The sequence below is a fragment of the Crocuta crocuta genome, unplaced genomic scaffold (genome assembly GCF_008692635.1).
Source record: "Crocuta crocuta isolate KB4526 unplaced genomic scaffold, BGI_CrCroc_1.0 scaffold12, whole genome shotgun sequence".
Classification (NCBI taxonomy): domain Eukaryota; kingdom Metazoa; phylum Chordata; class Mammalia; order Carnivora; family Hyaenidae; genus Crocuta; species Crocuta crocuta.
This window is the reverse complement of record NW_027528612.1, coordinates 55,968-78,503: the sequence shown is the minus strand read 5'-3', so window position 1 is coordinate 78,503 and position 22,536 is coordinate 55,968. Positions and strand designations below refer to the sequence as shown.

The following is a 22,536-nucleotide window of genomic DNA, read 5'->3' as shown; positions in this document are numbered from 1 at the left end:
TTGGATTATAATCCAATAGGACTTTATTTAGTTTGTTGCTAAAATCTTCCAGATTCGGCTATTGAGAGCTTGTTCATTTAGTTGCTATGCCCCTTTGGCAAGTGTGGTGTGTGTGTGTGTGTGTGTGTACCAACCAGTCTCAGTACACATAACTACAAATATTTTTTATATCCATCTTTATATTAAGCAAAACCTGCATGCATATTGATGTCTCCAGTTCTAAGGCATTCTTCTGGTCTACCTGTAACCCCCCATTGTAGCAGTGAGATACTTGAATTTCATCATCTTTGAGTGTGAACAATTAGAGGACAGGTTGTAGAGCCTTCACACAAGTCTTGTATGTGCCAATCGTAAGGGATTGCAATACTTAACAGTTGATGCCACCTTCACATTCAGTCTTAGTGTGTGGGGTAAGGAGCAGTATCAGTGGGGAAGGTCAAAAAGAAGCCTGTAAAACCACCTTCCCACCATCCAAGATACTAAATCAAAAATAATAGCACATTACTTCAGGGCAGGGGAGATGGAGGGAGATATTGAGGTGAGTGCCATCCTTAAGGATCTAAAGGACACAGGAGTGGTGATCCACATCATATTTCTAATTAACCGACCATTCTGACACCTGGGAAAATGAATGGATGCTGGAGGATAATTGTAAGTTACTATAAATGTAAAGTAGCCTTTATGGTAGCCCCCATGCCACATGTTGTATTTTCAGTAGAGCAATTTGATGCAGCCTTAAGTAAATGGTATGCAACAATCTGGTGGAAATATTATTTTCTATCCTAATCTGAAACAATTCAGGCTCACATGGAAATGACAATAATACATATGTATATTAATATTATGGTTTCTCAAACTATGGTCAGAAGGTACAATTTGACCTGTAGTCTATTTTAGTAGGGTCTCGGAGCAAAAAATATTTTGCAATTTTAAAGGTTGGGTAAGAAGGAAGAAGTAGAAGAGGAACAAGGGGATGAAGAAGAAATGACAGAGACCATATGTAGCCTGCATAACCTAAAATATCTTCTAGCTAATCATCTACATGCTGGAGGCTGGCTCCAGCAGGTCCAGGGGTCTCTGATGGATGGACGGTGTTGGCGAGAGACAGTGAGAGAGCCCTGAGATTCTTTCTGATCACCAGGCAGCCATCTCTGTCCTGTCGGTGTTGAGGTCTTTATTTATAGGTCAGATGTTAACATGGCATCAGAAAATGGAATTTTTATAATGGATAGTTCTCTGTGATAAGATGTTTTTGGAAAATGTACAGAAACAGGCTTTACAGAAGTATTCTTGCAGAACTGCCCCAATTATAGTGAGGTTGAGTAAATAAGAAAATAACAGGGTGCTCACATTTTAATAACACTAAGATTAAGTCATAGGTTAAGTTGTAGATACTCTTATCCATCCTCATCATTGCTGCCAGGGTAAGGGAAGGTGTATGTGGAATGTAGGCCTTAGGAAAGGGGATGCTATACACCATCAGTTAGCAAAGGTATCTGTGGTAACTTATGTTCTGCTCTTATCTGTTCCTTCTCTCTAGGTTAGGCTCTTTGTCTCTGGGCAAGACTTGATATTCCAGTTATATGCTTTATGGCACCAGAGAGCCAACCACACCTTTAAAGAGTTTAGTTCATTTCCAATACATAGAATAGCCTCTTCGAGTGCATTTACCTTTGTGTCTACTTTTATGATTTCTTGAATAGCTAGGGCATGAGAGACATTTTTGGTTAGTTGATTTACATGTTGAGCTGTATGAACATCTTGGACTAACGCAACAGTAGAAACAGAATTGTACATGTAAAGGTCAATCTTTTATGAGTAAGGATCATTAGCCTGTTTGTAGCTCAAGGGAAAGTATGGAGGGAAACAGAACCTGCCAGAGACACGATGTCTGTTCCCACAATAAGTTCCTTTACAAGGTGCAATCATCATACCAGGGTCCGAATAAGAGGACAAGTCACTCCTGATATTGATCAACAAAATGCCTTAGGGGTCAGTGCTCAAGGAGAAATAATAGAGTGGGGGGTGGATATTGGTCATCATCTGATTGGCAAGAGACCGTGCAAACTTGCTTTAGTCTTACCAGGAGTTTTCTCGACTAGTGGGCTCAGAATGGCTCCCAACATTTAAAAAATATTTGTGGACCCTTCATTTATATTAATGCGATTTGGGCATATCACTGAATATAATATTAATCTGTTACATCCATGACATTATGTTGATTGGGTCAAATAAGCAAGAAGTGGATAGCATTTGGAGGCCTTCTTATATCACATACGTTCTGGAGGGTAATAGACAAAGCCTGTGAAGTTTTTTATTTTCTTAAATTTTAGGCATCAAGAGTATAGTTTTTTCTATGACTTCCTCTCCAAAGTGAAAGGTAAATTATTGCATCTTACCACTCTTACCATATCGAGGATGCATGATGCACTGTGTGCCTCTTCAGGCTTGGAGGCTGCATATTACATATCTAGGAATAGCACTCCAGACCATAAACATGTTTAAGCTCCCAGCTTTGAATAGCGCTATGATGATGAAATAACTCTTGAACAGGTACAGGCTGTGAGGCACATGATCCTGCCACTGGAATCATACAACTCAGCAGACCTTATACTATTGAAGTTACCAGTGGTGGAGAAAGATGCCATGTAGTACTGGTAGCAAGTCCTAAGTAAAAATCACAACAGTGTCCCAAGAGTTACAGAGCAAGGACTTGCCATCAACAAAGAATTATACGGCTTTGGAAAATAACTCCTGATCCACTCCTGGACACGGAGCATTAATTAGATAATAGGTGACTATGTCACTGAAACAGTCAGGAGCTGAACTTTATCGGATCTACCAAGTCATAAAGCTGCGCTGGCACAGGAAATAACCTATTTAAGGTGGAAGTGGCATATTCAGAATCTGCACAAGAAAGACCAAAAGGCATAATAATCTTGCAGGAGGATGTAGTTCAGACTCCCTTTAACCACCTTAGTAGCCCTCTCTCAAATCATGACGCTTTCTGTGTTGGGCATTGTACACAGCTAACTCAAGGAACAGGGAAAATCTTCAGTTAGTTATTGGTGGATCATCTCAGCATGAGGATAAATGCAAAAATAAAGGGATGGCCTTTAAAGATAGTGGTGAGTGAAAAGACTGCCTGGGGAACAAGTTTCAGTCAGGGTACCTATTCATCCTTTTGTTAATTTTTTTAAAGTGTTTTATTTATTTTTGAGAGAGAGAGAGAGAGAGAGACGTGGAGCATGAGCAGGGGGTGGGCAGAAAGAGAGGGAGACACAGAATCTGAAGCAGGCTCCAGGCTCTGAGCTGTCTACACAGAGCCTGATGCAGGGCTGGAATTCATGGACTGCAAGATCATGACCTGAGCCAAAATTGGACGCTTAACTGACTGAGCTACCCAGGTGCCCCACTCCATTTTTTTATGGGAAAAAAGTGTCCTGAGATTAGAATACATATAGATTGATGGCCAGTAGATAATGGCCTAGTATTTTAAATGGTCTCAGTATTCTTTAAGATGAATGAGTGGAATATTAGACAAGGAGTCTTAGGTAGAAGCTTATAAAAGAAAATGTGGGAAGTGCATGAAGTAAAACATTTGTACTACTTATTAACATCCACCAGACGTTATAGAGAATATACCATGGAGAAAGTATTAAACACCTAGATAGACAAAGTAACCTGATTTGTTGACATTAATCAGTCTCTATCATGAGCTACCTCAATGCTGGCATGATAAACACATGAACTAAGAAGTCATTGTGACAGAGATGGAAACTACTCATTTGTAAAACAGCACGGACTCAGTGATATATCTACTATTATTGCTCATTTTCTAATCTGCCAGCAACAAAGAACAATGTCTATGATATGGTAACATAGCCACTTAATGGCAAGTTTACTACATAGGTCACCTCATACTGTGAAAGGGCGACAAATTTGTTCTCACAGGAACACATATATTATGGGTATCATTTTGCCTTTCCTGACTAGCAAACCTCAACCAATACCACTGTATCAGGAATTGGTGCTTATTAACCTACTATCATGGTGTACCACATAACCAGATCAGTGGATCCAATACATAGCAATTGGATGTGAGACTGGCTTATGGCTGAAACCTACTGAATGAATAACACCCATGCCATCCAGAAGCTGATAGACTCTTAGAGTGCTGAACTGAGTCTGAAAGGCATAGATGAATTCCAGGTCAGAGCCAGTATTCAGCTAGGATATGCTGTCATTCTTCAGAATGCAGTTTATTTATTAAACCAAAGAGTGCTATACAATGTTGTGTCCTAAACAGAAAGTATGTATGGTTCTGAGAACCAAGGGACAGAAGCAGGGATGGCTACACTTAGACGAGGAGATCTTCTGTTTTCTGTTTGCACCACTTTGATATCTGCAGGTTATAGGTTCTTACGCTAGGAGAGAAACTTTGAGTTCCACTGAATTGTAAGCTATGGCTGATCCCTGGGCACTTAGGGCTTTGATTCCAGGGGCATGCAGGAAGGAAGAACTATGACTGCATTGGAAGGAATAATTTGGCCTTATCATCAGTAGATGGCAAGGCTGCTGTTGCATATTGGGGGCAGGGAGGATCCCTTAGCCAACCAAGGGATTTACTGGAATTGACCCTTGTACACTTGCTTGACCAATTGTGACTTGTGAAAAGAAATGTGCAGCAAACCCAGCTTTAGAAGGCCACAGGTACTGGACATTCAGGCTGTTTGTGTATGTTTGGGTTGTACCACTAGATAAACCACCAAGATGCTAGGAGGATGAAAAATAGATAGTGGAGGAGGAGAGACGAATATCCATTGTCATTGAGATCTTCGACAGTTTAGTGAGTCCCATTAGTTTTCCACTTCTAAGTGTGTGTTCAAGGAGACAGGCCCAGGGAATCCTGAAAGGCTTACTGAATATACTCAAAATATATGGGAAATAAGGGAAGGTGACAGAGAGGGACAGACAGTGTTTCTGACCGATGTCTCCTACAAGGGAAAATGTGCTGCCCACCTAAAGGATTGCATTCAGCAGGCAGCCTCCAGCACCCAGGTCCTGAGAATGCACCTCAGTGTGCAGCCTCTTGCTCGATGACACATCCTTCCCAGAGCAACTTACACTTGGTGACTGAATAAGATACAGGTGCAAAGCTGAGCAATTTAGGTCAAGTGTAGAATAGCTGTGATGGGCAATACTGACTTGAGAACTGCCGGCAAGAATGGCCAAGGCTACTGAGTCTGCCTCCCAGCTCAGCTTCTTCCTATGCCCAGTGCTATTTATTGTGTACTTTCTGCATAGAAACAAGGATTTTTTTTAAATTAAGCTTATGTTACCAAAACTCTTAAAATAGCAAATATTTGAATTTTGTCAAGTAATATAATGATTTTGGTTATGCTCATATCTGGTAATATACAACTCTAGTCATTTTGGTTGGAGAACATGGATGACTTTTTGACAACCATCAAATGAATTAAGGGAACAGTTTCACTCATTTCAAAATCTCTGGGGACATCATTAATAAAACAGCTCTGTATAGTTGAATTTTCTAGTTTAGTATTCTTAAATGAATTGATAGGAGTTAGGAAAATAAATATAAATAATCCATTGGGTTAAAAGCAAGAAGGTTCAAGTTGCAGAGGAATTTTGTCTTTGAGGAGGCACTACCACCATCATTGGCTCTGTTATTATAAAAAGAGGAGGGAATGGGTTTCCATTGATATAACTAGGAAAAGTTATTGGGAGGGAGGTGTATGGTGAGAGGAACACACTAACATAAATATGTCAGGGAAAATGTTCTCTCTCTTTCCATCAATAGTTTTTCTCTTATCTTATCTTCCTTGTCTTCTTTTTTTTTTTTTTTTTTCATCTTCCTTGTCTTCTTGATGAAAGAATTAACTATTAGAAAGCAGAGATTATGATCTGGCACAGAGGAGAGCCACTAAATAGACCACTTTCTCTTCTCTAAGTACATACTTTGTGCCAGTTGTATACTCATAAAAAGGATTTTATGGCTAGCAAGTGTTCCAGCCAAACCCAGGCCTCATGGCATGGAGTGTACACATTGCATATGAACATCAAAGCCTCAACTGCAGCATGTGGCTGGATAAACTAGGACCCTGGGATCCTGACTTGCTAATCAAATATCTGTTTTATATCCCATTCTGTCTTAAATTCTGTGTGGGAATTTTACTTTACATGGGAGAGTGCTTATTAGTATAATATTCCCCCTTCTGTTTGTGATGAGGCAGTAAATGATATATTTCAAAAATATGCTACTGTATAAAGGATTTGCTCTTTTTTGTGGAAAAGCTACAGAAATAGGGAACAAAAATATTTGCCTGGCTATCAAATTATTTGTTGTAGACCAATAAAACATATTTAATGCTTTTGATTAAAAATAAATTGAACACATATTTATATTTTTTCTAATAAGTTAAATTTTCCAAAAGCTGTAAAGCCATATAGAAATGTAATATCCAAACAAAATATATTTCACATAATTCAAATAAGCTTATATTATGATAATTCCATTAAGTTCAAATTTGAATAAATATGTAGTAATTGTATTTTAATGCATAGATTCACTTTTAGTCATTAAAAGGAAGAACTACTTTTATTCAGTATTTTGTTTAGTTTTGTCTTTGTTTTTTTTGTTTCTTTGTTCATTTTGAGAGAGAGAGTCAGGGAGGAGCAGAGGGGGAGAGAGAGAGAGAGAAAGAGAGAGAGAATCTTAAGCAGGCTCCACACCAAACTTGGGGCTGGATCCCACAATTGTGAGTTCATGACCTGATGCTTAACCAACAGAGCCACCAAAAGTGGCTCAATGCTTTTATATCAGTTGCTTAGAAGATATGTAAACCATCTTTCTTTCTACCTATTTGAAATGAAATGAGTGTAAAAATTAAAATAATATGCTGGAAATGTTATATATACATATATATATCAAATTACTTCCTAAATTCAAAAGTTTATTAGCTTTAGAGCTTAATGGGGATTTGTTGAACAAAAGGAAGAATAATTGATCAGCTTTATATGTATGTGACTATTGCATACCTTCCAAAACACAATCTTTGTAGAAGCTGCCTCAATATTTAAAAATAATGAGGTGGCATTTGGACAATTCATTAATTAACCAGGATAGTCAGTTTCCTTTTCCAAGCCACCAAGGATAGGAATAAAAGTTAATCGGTATCACATATGTATAAATATATATGAATTCATTTTCCATTTGAAGGTCAAAATCTGTATGTAGTCTTTCCATTCATTTCAAATTAGAATGAACAGGGAGTTAATGATACCAATTAATAGTTTTAATGTGAAAAGATAAGTTCACCCAAAATATCAAGAAGTATTGAAAAACTTTTTCATTGGTTATTATAAATGGTCTATCGTTTAATTAATTCTTATTCTAAAATACTATTGTATAGTATCACTTAATTCTTCCTTATGATGCCAATCTTTCAAATGCTTGGGCACTGTGGCAAAGAGGTTGCACTTTGAGTCTATAGAAAAAAAAATAATGTCCAAATATCAATATTGCAAGAAACAAAACATTACAAACAATGTTTTAAATTATTTCATTTACATAATAATGTATTACAAATAAATATATCTGCATATAGTTTCTCTTTCTCCCACATCCTCCTTGCTTTCCGAAGAATAACCGCTATTCTTATTTTTTATTCCCAGGCATGTGGGTCATAGTTAATACATATTTGTGTTTACCTAAAATATATAGAATGCTTTTTTACATATGAAATTGCATTACTGGAATATGATCCATGATGAGTGGAATCTGATTGAATTTATTTACTGACACACTATAAGCATCTAGCACATATTAACAAGTCAATCAATACTTGTTGAAGGAAAAATTGTAATTGCTGACACACAGAAAACCCAGGAAAATAAACTGTAAAAAAAAAAAAAATCCACACAGCTGATGGAGCTCAGGAACCCATAGCCTACAAAAATTTTGTTACAACAATCACTGTCTGACATATATACAAAAAATCTTTTAAAAAATGAAATAAAAAAAATAATTTGCTTTCGCAGTAAGGAAGAACAAATTATCTATGAGCAAATAATGCAAGAACATTGCAGCAACTATATGAAGCAAATTTTCAAACATTCCTAAAGAATTAGCACATTCAAACACGACTTGAACAATGTAAGGACGGATGGTCAGGAAGACTAAAAATCATAAAATTGTCAAATTACCTTAAGTTTAATTTAAATCTTCCATGACTATGGTCAATATATAATCATGTTAATTTTCCCTTGAACTAAAAATATGGATCTAAAATTTGTATGATCAGTTAAACAAATATGTATATCCAGGAAAACTAACCACAAAATACAATGAAAAGGGAAATGTTTCTCCAGATATTGAAATGTGTGATAAAATACCAATAAGAAAACCATGCCACTGTAGTCCATAATACATATTTAGTAGCAGAGCAAATATAATGTCCAAAAATAGATCCAAACACATGGGTAAAATGAATATATGAAATTGGTGGCATCACAGATCATAAAATAGGACAGTGAATGATTTACGGACAATGAAGGAGCCATCTGTAAATAAGTCAGGTTCAAAGAGCACCACACACTGTACAGCAGAATTAATTCTAAATATAGCAGATGCCTAACCATAAAAAATGAGCAAGAGATGTGAAAAAATTTATTACTCATTCTGAGTTGCAGTGTCCCTTAATCCTTTACAGCATGCTTGATAATCAAAGAAAAAGTGCACTTGATGGAGTTCAACACGAACTAACTGAGCAATCACATTGTACAGCCTAATTGCATGCAATTTTTGTCAGTCATACCTCAATAAACCTGTGGATAAAAAGGACTATTCCAATGGGGAAGCAAGATCCTACTGAAGTTCAGCAAAACAAAAGGCAAGGGAGGATTTAAGTGCTGGGGTGAGCTAGAGGAAGCTGTACCCTAGAGGACTTAAAAGGGAGGCTGGTCAGTGTGATTAGGCTATCTGTTTTTGCTAATTGGTGCTTAATGAAGTTAGGCTTCTATCCTCCCACAGAGACTGGGAGATAAAGGTGCTATCTTTCTTGATGATTACATTTCAAAGGCTGGATCCCAGGTTCCGGGAAAAGAGGCTAGGAGAAGATTTGCATCTCAAAGGGTCAGAGAAAGAATTTGCAATTGCCAAGTTTTCTAAAACAAATGCCTTAAGAAAAGGAGGTCAAGAGCGTAGAGTCAGAAAGAAATGTGTCTAAAATTTAGAGAAGCTGAGGGGAGGGTTAAAGCCATCTCGGTCAATGGTCAGTCGGCCATTATGAATACATCCAGTAAGCTAGACATCCAACTAGAAGTTTCCCTTCTAGCGCTACTGCTGTGGAGTGTTGCATAAGAAAGCTTATTAACTGTGACGAATAAGATTAAATCGTGAATTCCAACTTCTCCTATGTTGCTAAAATTTCTCCTATTACACCTACTAAATTTATAATTCATAGTGTTTAGGATTATGACCTGTCACTCTTTTTAAGCCTCCCAGCCAATGTCTGATGTCATAGGGAGAAAAGTAAGTCTATCTTGCTGGGAATTTGGGACTCCATAATACTATCTCTTTCTTAAAACATTCTCTTATGTAGTTAGCTTCTCTCAGAGCATACCATCAATTAAAATTTATAAACAGCCTTCCATATTAAAAGATAAAACTAAACTCTTTATTTGCCAGAATGGCGTTAGATTTTATAGGCTTAACTCAATGTATTTAACTGAATCCCTGTTTTGAAGATTTCGTCACTCTCACATAAATAAGGTGCTTATGCTTTGTTTCCCCTGCTTGTCATGATCTTCCAAATATATCCTGCCTTTGAAACACCACCATCATTTAAGCTAACATTTTGTTCATTCTGGCAGTACTATATTATGATGTATTCATTGAACTTTCCATCATTTTTTACCTCTCTATATCAGTATCACCATTATAACAATTTTTTTACAATTTTATTTTTCAAGCACAGTGCCTCACTTAAAGTACTCCTACTACACATTTTGTTAAATACCCAAGTGTATTATGTATAACAAATCTTAATATCTTAATCATTTTCTGCTTATTTTTATTTAAAATTTTGTAAACCTTTTGAGGCCTATTTATTTATTCACCTATTTATTCGCCTGAAATTGTTTAAACTAAGCTTCTCAATGCTTGAATATATGTGAATCTCCAAGGAGAGGAAATCAAAACAAAATAAGCAAATAACAAAAACACATAATAAACATGTCAAAAAAATCAGAAATTGGAGTAAGTGTGAATATGAATGTATCATAGTGGGGGTCAAAACAATTTCTGGCAAATATCTTTAATCAGACATGTTGATTTTCATTTTACCAGCTGAGTTTGAGTGTCATCTATGTTAAAACATTCTCTGATTTAAATTTTTTATATGTGATTTCTGTAGCATCTAGGGTCATTTCAGTACCTGTTTTCCTGTTCAGTCCATAGTAAAAGCTAATGTCTATGCAATTAAATGTACACTATATGTAAAATATCGCATCAGAGGAACTTCTGAACAATTTTTATGTACCAACCCATTGTTACAGTGTACATAATGCAGTTTCAGAATGCACAATGATTCCTGAACTTAGGGAAAATCATTTGTTGATTTTAAAAAGTTGGATAATGTTGAATATAGTAAAATTCAACAGAAAAGTTGACTGGCATTGGAAGAACATCGCATATCAGGTTCTCTCACACAAGTATTATTTTATAAAGATAAACTGCACTTATCTTTCCATTCATGAGCATTTTTATTGATTTGTTGGTGAACAGTGGAAATGAATTTATTGCTTTTCATAGAACTGTCTAGTGAGAGCGAATATTTATAGTTTTTGTAAGCACAGTCAATGAATTTCTGATGTGTGAATCAAATCTACAGGCATACAAATATTTATAGTAATTTTCACATTATATTAGTAATGTCTTTATATTATGGTGTCTATAATGAATCAACTTGCAAGCCAACAGCCTTTCAAATATGAAAAGATAAAAATCAAGAGAAAATAAGTAAGTACAGATGAATACTCGAGTATAGTTTTTCTTCCTCAATACATTTTATACACAGTCTTTTTAAAATTGTTATAAAATGTCCAAAAATATCAGTGTATGTGTTTGTGTGTTTTTTTTATATTTAACTTTAAAAATTTTTTTTATTTAACTTTTCCATTGTAATTTATAAGTTTTAAGAAACTGTTATACTTTATGCATTTAAAAATATTTCCTCTCATTTTGGGAGACTGATTATTTAATCCTTTAGGTAGTCTTCTATGTACAAGTTCATGTTCATTTTTTTCAGCACTTTCTGTGTACGGACCTAATTTTATATTCTGTTAATTGCTTTCTTCAATAAGTTTTCATTTCAATTTTTCTAAAGCACATCAACCTAAGAGATGTATATATCACTGTTAATTTTTGAGAAAAGTAAAAGTAAAAATTCACAATTACTTTTAAAAATGTTCTTTTCAAAACTGAAGGCTGATGGGAGTTGGGGAGAGGGGAAGGGGTTGATGGGCATGGAGGAGGTCACTTGTTGGGATGAATATTGGGTGTTATATGGAAACCAACTCAACAATAAGCTATGAAAGAAAAAAAGAATATTTCTCTTAAACAAAAAAATAAATAAATAAAATAAAAATGTTCTTTTCAGAGCATTTTGGAAGGCTTCAATGATGCCATCTGCTAATATGTATATTTATAAGAGAATGTTATTCTTAAATAATTTTATAAGAATAATCATAACTGACATTAACCTATCTGTAATGCAATGTACTAGCAGTTCAACATGCATGATTTAAATCTTCTCAATAATCTTATGAGAAAGGTCTTGCATATTGAAATCTCTTTTCTACAGATGTGAGAAGTGATTCTTCATGAGATTAAACAATTTGCCCAAGGTCATACACATTAATAAATGACAGAAAAACATACTTGAATTCAAGTTTCTCTATCCATTTTTCCAAGTACATGTACAGTTTATGCTGCTTGGTGGATGTAATGCTTATTTACTTCTTTGAAACTTTCTCATCCAATGCTATTTTAAGTCACTCAAAATTTAAAGCTTAGAAATAAGTAAGATGCCAGTGATTATTTTTTTTCTCCTTTCTTCTGTTGCAGACGAAATGACACAGAGGACAAGACACACACAAAAGACAGACACAGACACAACTCCGGCCAGAGGAACAATTCTACGCAAGCCCCTCTTGCAGTTTATTTTATACCCCGGTAACTGGATACAAATGGAAATCTACAAGATGCATTCCTTTACCAATTAAGGGCCAGTAGCCAAACACATTTCAAGGACAGGGGGGAGCAAAGGGAGGAAGCGACCACAACATGTTTACTAAGAGGCCTGCCCACAACTCCAGCCTTCTCCTTACTTCTAGGGAGGGCATGTTCCCTCGTTTGCAAGCGGACCATTAAACTTGGATATTGTGTGCAGGCCTCCTGGCAGAGCATCCTGTTTGCAGGCATGCTTTGCCCACGCAAGGAGCCCCGTGTGCAGGCACATCCCCGAGTCCCTAACCATGCTTTCTTGTGGTCACTGTCGGGCTCCCACACCTTTCTTCTATACAATGTTATTCATTAAATGAAAGTTTTGATATTATGTCATTTGGACATATTTTCAAGTTTATAAAATGTGCTAAGCTTCAAATAGTCAATATTATTTTGAATAAGTATAGTCCTCTGTTAACCTATACTTCCATTTGTTTGTTTTCAAGTCTTGAATGGAAACATATTTTAAAGGTAACATTTTATTCATTCACTTAGTAATTTTACTTGTGTTCATTCTACTCTGGACATCATTATAGCTCTGAATTATAAGCAAAAACCACAAATAGTGCCTTCTAGTGTCTGTTAACCTATAAATTCTAATATTATCTATAATTACTGGAATTTTAAACACGTGCTAGTTGTGGTTATTGATCCAGTAAAGGAAATCTCAGAAGCCAATATAAAAATGGAAGACATATGAGCTAGTTGCACAAAGTTTACACAGAGTAAGTGTGATGACCTAGATAACAAACCACCATCTAGCATTAAATCACATAAGGATATGTAAGTATACTGCAATGTATGTGTTTATTTGTATATTACTTTAGGGAATTCATAAAACTACATTAAGAGAAATTACCAACCTCTTCTTTATTGATACAGCTGCTCAGCTTATAATATGCACAGGGGCTAGCTGAAGGAGGCTACAGAGACATAAATAGAATAAAAAAGGGACTATGTCTTGAAGAGGGATGTATGGAATGATTATTTCATTTGTAAAGAAGTGGTAAATTGTTGGTCCCATTGTTCAATAGGTCATGGATGTACACCACTAGCACCATAGAATACAAATATTGGGGAAATGATTATAAGCAACAGAGTTAAGTAGACAAATGAGTTCCCAAACTCTCATTATTCCACAAGACAGCATGTACCTGGATAATCTATGTGCACCTTGTTCAAGTTCCCAGTAAAGGGCACCTCCTCAGCTAGCAGCTGGACTTGCTACCAGGAACATCCAAGAGAGACAGCAAACCCCATTCCCACATTGCACTCCATACATATATGGAATATATGTATACTGTATATTTTAATTTTTAAGTTTTTAAATTTATTTTTGACAAAGAGAGCAAGCAAGTGTGGAGCAGAGAGAGAGGGATAGAGAGAGAATCCCAAGCAGGCTCCATGCTGTCAGCAGTGTGGAGCTCAACACTGAGCTGATCTCACAAACCATGAGATCATGCATGACCTGAGCCAAAACCAAGAGTCGGCCACTTAACAAACTGAGCCACTCTACTGTCTATTTTAGACTATTTTAGACTAATGTATATATTAGTCGAAAATGGGACAGAGCACACCAAGGGCATACATAGTTTCTCCAAGTACTGAGGTCTGAACAGTCATGATCCTGGGTACCACTTTGCTGCTATGAATGCTAACATTGTCAAAGTATCTTTGCTTCAGTACAAACTGACTCAATCTCTGTTAAGCAACTAAAGGGAGGAAGGAAATGAGCTTCTAGAGCATCCAAACTTGATTTTCATCAAATTTATTTTCCTCTATGGATACGGTGTGTTTATTCTTAATGCATTCACTTGAGAAATTAAAATGGAAACTATCCTGAAATGGAAACTAGCTTATGTTTGCACCAGAGTTGTTTTATTTAGTACTTGTGACTCAAGATTTTTTTGTTTGTTTTTCTGTTTTGTTTTTATTTTGATCTTATTTTCTCCTTTTGTGATCTAAGAGAATTTTCCAACAATGAAAGCCTTCTTTTTTTTTTTTTTTTTTTTTTTTACTTATCTCTTTTCTTATGAATTCTGATTGATACCAGCTAATGTGGGGCACCTGGGTGTCTGGGTGGCCTAGTTGGTTGAGCGACCAACTCTTGATTTTGGCTCAGGTCATGATCCCAGGGTTGTGGGACTGAACTCTGCGTCCAGCCCCATGTGGAGCTCTGCGCTAAGCATGGAGCCTTTTTACGATTCTCTCTCTCCCTCTGCCCCTCTCCCCTGCACGTTCTCTCCCTCTCTAAAATTAAAAATAACAAATGAATCCAACTAATATTTGCTTCTTCCTTTTAATGTCTTGATATGAGCAGCCATTAGTCGCCAAGACACTCTTGGGTTTCCAGTATTTGAGCTACAGACTCAGTAAGTATTTGGACTGTATTGAAACAGATTATGGTACGGGCGCCTGGGTGGCTCAGTCGGTTAAGCGTCCGACTTCAGCTCAGGTCATGATCTCACAGTTCATGGGTTCAAGCATCGGGCTCTGTGCTGACAGCGCAGAGCCTGCAGCCCTGGTTCTGTGTCTCCCTTTCTCTCTGACTCTCCCCTGTTCATGCTGTCTCTCTCAGAAATAAAATAAAAACTTTAAAATTTTTTAAATTAAAATAAACAGATTATGATAATATAACATGATCTGTCACTATAGAACAAGACTTTGTTTTCATTCTATTTGTTACATGATACGGATAACTAAACTAAGGACAAATATTTCAAAGATTTGTTTGCTTACTTGGTGTTTTGTTTTGTTTTGTTTTGTTTTGTTTTTGATAATGGCAGTCTATATCAGAGCTAATGTTTTACCATAAAACATGCTAAGTAGGCCCATTAAAAACAGGAGCATGCTTGCTGAGGTGAGAGTAATCCAGGAGTTCAACAAAGGCAGATCTGGTTATTGTTGCCATTGTTGAGTGTAACATCTGCCCACAACAAAAGCCAGTCATCTAAAGGTGGAACGATTATATTCCATTTCTTAGATTATGACAAAGGCAGTGCTTTCTCTGTCTTGGAATAAATGCTAACATTGGAAATGGATTTCCCTTCACTACCCATAGTGCTTCACCCAGATTCATCATTCATGGAATAACTATACATCATGTTCATCATTAGACATACTCCTGACCATGGGCCCCTTTTACAAGAAAAGAGTGATGAGGAAATGGTCTCACAGCTTGTGGTATTTGTAACCTTGACCATATATATTTAGCCCAGTTGTACATAGAACTGTGAAATGGCCTACTGAAGACACAACAATCCACTAGTTGGAAGAATGTTTTGATGCAATGGATGCTGTGAACTAAAGAACAAAATAGTGTATATTTCTTAGGCTAGGAAGCAAGAAGGAACAGTAAAGGGAACAGGGATAGCCTTCTCTCAAATTTAATAAATTTCAGAAATAGAGATAAATAACCACTTGAGAAACATATGGAGTAAGTTGCAATAACCCATTAAGATAAAGAAGTTGTCCTAAGCCACATATTACTAATAATATATAAAGTACAGATATTATATAATACATATATTTGATAATACTTATACTTATAGATCTTAAATATGTATATTTCTATGTATTATATATATATTCCCAAATAGCCATCTCCGGAGATTGTTACAATGTTATAAGAATTCTTTTAAAAATATTTCTATTAAATACTTAGTATTATTTATCCATGTTAGTATGCATAATTATTTAATGCAAAAATACTTTATATTATAATATGATAAATCTCAAACAAATATTGTTTTACACTGATGTTTTGATATTTCTCTCAACCTTTAATATTATGATGAATATTGCTTATCGCAGTTACCATGAAGGATTTTTATTGATTTTTGACTATACATGAAGAAAGAATGGAAGGTAATACCATGGAGAACATTTATGTGTAGGTATGAAAAAAATACTAGTTAAATTGGTATCGAGGAGGTGTGTAAAGTAGAAAAATAATACCTTCTTGCTTAAAATGCTTCAGTAGTATTTTGTGATGTGAACAGGGTAATATGCAAATTCACATGTCAGAAGTATCATTTCTGACTTCATCCTTTGGCTGTGTTAAGTCCAGGTCTCACCATTTCCTATTATGCCTGATGCTCCCTGCTCCTCAGGGATACTAACCTAGCTATTTATGTAAGATCTGTCACTTTGCAGTTCTTGTCCAGATAATGCTTCTGAACTGCCTGGTCATCTGTGCTTTACCTAAATGTTTAGGTAAATACGTTATAGCAATGAAATCCTCATTATCTGCTACATTATTTTGAAGAATTTGGGGCACTCCAATGTGAAAGGGCAGATAATTGTACTGATGAGATCAAGGGTTACAAAGACTAAAAAACAGAGGAGAAACTGTGATATCTGAGTGATTCATAACGCCTGTCTTCACAGAGCAGAATTTCCATTTACCTCAAACAAACCTTTTCTAAAAGACACATTTATTTATTTATTTATTCACTTATTCATTTATTTATTTATTTAGTGTGAGCATGAAGGAAGGGTGCAGAAGAAGAGGGAGAGAGAGAGAACCATAAGCAGGCTCCACAATGTCAGTGAGGAGCCTGACATGGGGCTTGATATCACAAACCCTGAGATCATGACCTGAAATCAAGAGTTAAACACTTAACTGACTGAGTCACCCAGGTTCCCCAAAACTGAAGCTTTAAGACAGCTCCAACCTTGGTTAAGGGTAGAAAAGCTTTGGGTCAATAAAAGTTTCCAGGAAGAAACCAAAAAGTTTTGGTCAACTTAGCATGGACTTTTACATGTCTAATGACAGCCAAAAAATATAAACGATATGTGGTTCTACAAATATAACTTGAGACTTTATTTTAATATTTGCAACTGTAAAGCATACAAAAATGAAAACAAAGGGGGTATCACCTTTACTTTTCTCAATTGTCTTTCTCTATTAAAAATAGAGGCTGTGGGGTGCCTGGGTGGCTCAGTTGGTTAAGTGTTGGTTCAGCTCAGGTCATGATCTCACAGCTTGTGGGTTCAAACCCCTCAATGGGCTCCATGCTAACACCTCAGAGCCTAGAGCCTACTTCAGATTTGGTGTCTTCCTCTCTCTCTGCCCCTCCTCTGTTCATTCTCCGTGTCTCTCTATTTCAAAAATAAATAAACATTAAAAAATTAAAAATTGAAGATAATTTATTGATAATCAAAATATTTTTTAAGTATGCAATTTGTTAGTGTCTTAGCTTGGCATTCTCTTAGCAATGATATCTTGGGTATGTCACCAAAGCACAGGCAACAAAAGCAAAATCGGACAAGCAGGACTATATCAGACTAAAAATATTATGCATAGCAAAGGAAATAAGAGCATTAAAAAAACAACCAACTAAACAGGAGAAAGTATTTGCAAACCATATACAGGAGTCCTCCCCTTCTCTACAAGGGTTTTTCCCAAGATCTCCAGTAGATTCCTCAAACCTTGGGTAGTACCAAATCCTACACATTAAGGTTAAACTATAGTAAACCTTAAAATATAAAGTAGGCACAGTAAGAAATTCAGGACAATAGCTAATAAAATAAAACAATCATAAGAATATACTATTAAAATGTATATGAATGTGATTTTTCCCTTTCTTCAAGATACCTCATTGTACTTCACTCACCCTTCTTCCTGTGAGAGGAAGACAAGGTGCCTATGTGATGAAATGAAGTGAAGTGAGTGCTGTAGGCACTGTGACATGGTGGTGCTAGGCTACCATTGACCTGACAATTGGTCACAAGTAAGGTCATCTGCTTCCAGCCTGAAGCTGGTTACAGGTAATGAAACTGCAGAAAGTAAAACCACAAATAAGAATGGACTACTGTGTCTGTTAAAGTATTATCCAAAATATGTAAGGAATTCCTGCAACTCAACAACAAAAACCCTTATGTCCTAACTTTGAAAAGAGTTACTCCTTTCCTCTGGCTATATTCTCTCCCTGGTCTTCCCTAACACTGTTTATGCTCCTGATTCCCCTCCTACTACTCTGGTGACATCCTCACCATCCTATTTATAAGCTTCTTTTCTAATAAGGCTTCAGATAATATAATTCCACTATTTGGCACCAATTGTGTTCCTTTCCTTCCCCCCATATTCATTCCTGAGTGTGACAAATAAATCATGAGGATTTTTTTTTCCTGCAGACTTGTTTTCATCTCCATGAACATAGCTGTTACACAATATAGATTTCAACCCTTACTTGAAACCATCGAGGCTCTGTGAGTATCCAAACTGTGTAGCTTTCAGATATTAGATAGACCTATACTGGGTATTATGGAAATCATAACTGGCTCATGGGACAACCCCAAATTTATAAACATTTACATTAAGTAAATGAGCTTAATTTTTAAAAATATTTTAAGGCTTATATCCATTTAGATCATTTTATTGCTAATTGAGGTGCTACAAATCTATGAGAGGAAATCATTTGATTTTCAAGGTTAAATTTAAAATACTGAAATAAGGGAATGTAGACACATAGCTCTCCTTGGATATTCCCCTTCCCCCAAAAACCAAACCACCACCACCACCACCATCAACAAAACCCAAATGAAGAATTTCCAAAGACAAATTCATGATTCTCCTTCTCCAAGTTTATCTTCTTTCTCCACCTCAGTTACCAGAACTATTAAACATTTAGTTAGGCAATCCATATACCAAACTAAATTCAAATTTTCTTTCTCTGTCACCTTCCATGTCTACTTGAGTAGTATCCAGTGTTATTTTAAACACATCTTCAGACTTGGGGTACACACACACTCACCACATATTCACGCTCATACACTGTCCATTTCTTTCAGTTTCATCCCATCCTTACTGTCACCATTTCCAATATTCAAATCCATATCACTGTCCAACTGATACATAACAAAAACCTTCAAACTTATCTTCTGTTATTCACTTTTTATCTCTTCCAAGCAATTCCTCACCTTCAAAGACCTGATTGATGGTCATATACATGCCAAAACATTCACACATGATGATATGATATCCCATGCTCTTTCCTCTACCTGGAATCAATCCTCCCTCCCTTATTAATATCTACTTAAAAATAGGATATACTACATCCACAGGGTACTACAAAGTTGTTCTGAAGTTTGATTATTTGGGTTTAAATCCATGATCTGAACAAATTAGTTACGTGATATTTAACTTTATTCTCTCAGCACTTCACACTTATGAGCCCATATTTTTGTTTCATTTAATAAAATAAAATATGGTTTTATATTAATCTCTACCACTGAACTGCAAACTTCAAGAAAACAAATACTATTAAATTTAACTAATTATTATATTCATAACAAATTATCTCACATATAGAAGGTATTTTTAAATGTACAAATAATGGATAATGTGAAATGAGTTTTAAAAATAATTAAATAAGTTATTTTACTTGAAACAGATTCTTGATCCCAGCTATTTATATTGGTAATTTCAGGCATGTTAAGCAATAAAGTTGAAATCCTCTATATAACATGATTTGAGTTTTTCAAATGTGTGGAACGTGATGGGATGCATTTTCAGTGCTATTTTTTTTAATTGTCAGTTATGAGTTGCTCCTATAAGAAAAGAAAAAAATATATTTCCAAAATTTTATTCCTTGAATGAAGTTTAATTGAAAGCCATAACTTTATAGGGTTTCTGTTTAGTCCAATATTCCTTTTAAATGCCAGACTGCCAGGCTCCCTTCCTGAAGAAGTTCGAGGCCTATAATAGAATAAAAATATTTATGTATATTTTGAAATTGTTTAAAATATAATTTTACATAAATGGTAGGAATTAATTTGGGGAATCAAAAATTGTTTATAATGAAATTGCAAATTATATTATTATATTGAATACATTTTGCTTTTGGTCTATAATAGGAAAGATACAGTTTGCTGTACATCACAAAGTCAAAAAAATCAATATAAATTAAGTTGAAGCTGGAGAGGATAGCTCTGTTCAAAATCAGTGTTGATTTAAAAATCAATGTAAGTTTAAACAAACATGTTTTGTTTTATTGATATAACATGCACAACAGTAGGACAGGCTAAAGAATTAAAAAAAAAAAAAAAGGAAACCTTGAATACCTATGTGTGCTACCACCCAATGTGCCTGCAAATAGATGAAAAGATGTGAACATAAAGGTTCAATCTGACTACCAATCAAGAAATTCAAACATGCTTGGCAATAAAGATTCTTGTAAACCTACATTCATTCTAGCAGATATTAATTTGAAATGTTTTTCTATTCCATAAAGTAATACCATTACACTGAAGATTCCATTGCTCATTGTATAAAGTTATTTTATTGTTGTTTTTCATATGCATCCTCAGCCAAATCAGCCTTTATAAGTCGGAAAAAGGAAAGTTTTTCTCTGATTATTATATAAATTTATCTGCATTTTCTGGAAGTAACATTGTTTGCTTACAGGTGTTTTTAAGCAATTACTATTGGTTCCAAGACAACATTTAAAGCAAACATTCTTCACAAATTAAGAATATATGAGTATATACACATTATATCTTCTATTATAACTCACTTCCTATTGATAGTTTGGTTTTTAAAGCCCCAAGAGTATTTCTAATGAAAAAAAGAAAGGTGTTTCTAACTATAGCTGTGCTTCTCTACTTTCAAAATCTAGTAATATTTTGTTGTTGTAATATGGCTGTATGTGTGTTTGTGTGTTTCTTCACATAGACATGAAGAATAACAAAGCAATTAAAGATAGCTCAAATTTTCCGCCCTATATTGCAGGAGATCACTTTAAGTTTCCTTTATACTGGTCAAAAACTCTGAGGTTTCTGAGAGTTTACCCTACTTTGCAAATAAATATGTTAGGTTGTGCAAACTACACATTAGTGCAAATTAATATGTTTTTCATTTAGGAAAAACAAACCTGTGTGCCTTCTCAGCACTCAGTACTGCTACATCACTGCTTCACTCCTGAACTTCTGGTCACCAAATGTGCCAGTTTTCCCCTACCGAGCAACTCTTGATACCAGCTGATTCCTACAATTCAATTCAATTCTGACACTATCTGGAGTTAGTGTCAGACCCCACAGATTAAGGGCCCAGTCACACAAGACTGCCCCCTCCCTCCATTTCAGATGCCAAAAATAAGTGTAGATTGTGACCTGTGCTTCTGACTTATTGGCTATAAATCAGTGTCCTATCACCATCTCCTTGGGTTAGATTAGTGGACTAGGGCAGCTCACAGAATTCAGGAAAACAGTTCATTTAGTAGATTACTGGTTATTATAAAAGGATATAACTCAGGAACAGCTAGATGGAAGAGGTGCAGACAGCAGAATGCGGGGGAACTGGGATGGAGCTTCCATACTGTCAGAGACTCTCATGGAGCATCAGCACATGCTTACCACCCCAGAAGCTCTCCAAACCACATCCTTCTGGTTTTCTATGGAAGCTTCATTAGACAGGCATGATTGATCAAGTCATTGACCATTGGTGACTGATTGAACCTCCATCTCCACTCCCAATCTTCTAATCATGTGGTCGGTTCCCCTGGCAACCAGCCCACGCTTAAGGGCTTCTAGAAGTCACCGTAGTAACAGAAACTCAGATGTGGTTGAAAGGACTAAAGACGCCTTCATGGTTTTTGTCACTTAAGAAATTTCAAGGGTTTTAGGAGATGTGTGCTGGAAGTGGGGATGGAGACCAACATATATTTCTTACTATAAATCACAGTTTTGGAAATGCCACACTTTTCGTAGATACCTGCAGGTAACATAGGATTCCTGGGTCAGACGCAAGGAACTGGATTAACTGTAGGCAGCATGAACCTTCTGTTCATAGTGGATCTACATCCCATGGGAATGGTACAGCTTGGATGAGGAAAATGCAAGCCCGTGGATATAAGATATAGTTTGAGCATTAAAAAACCCTGATACTTAATGATCTGCATTAATCTGCAAGAAAGAATTAAGGAAAAAATTGCCAGAGAACTAGAAGTAAGCCTCAGTGGTGTTGTGGCATAAAAACCAAGGAGAGAGTATTTGGTTCTGTTGAAGTGTCTCATAAGATGAGTTGTTTAGAAATGACTGAACATAGCATGAAGAAGTGTACTGGTAGAATTTTTCTTGGAGTGATGAGAATACAGACTATGTTAGGATATATTGTTTGTAAATGGGATGTGGAAAGGTATAATAACATGATTTTTATGAAGTTTTTATTTTAAAAAAGCAGAGAGCACAGTATATGCTTAGCATGTTTTAAATAAGCCAGTTGA

General features: G+C 35.8%; 1 long non-coding RNA gene across 3 annotated transcripts in view; it reads left to right on the top strand.

Moving 5' to 3' along the window:
* LOC144224105 (uncharacterized) overlaps positions 1–22,536 on the top strand; it is a 323,964-nt gene that overhangs the window by 288,358 nt on the left and 13,070 nt on the right. Inside the window, exons 2-4 of one of the 3 annotated variants that reach the window (XR_013332910.1) lie at positions 12,152–12,259; positions 14,631–14,682; positions 18,449–18,523. This is a non-coding gene — a long non-coding RNA (uncharacterized LOC144224105). The other 2 variants (XR_013332912.1, XR_013332911.1) reach the window with 2 other exon arrangements.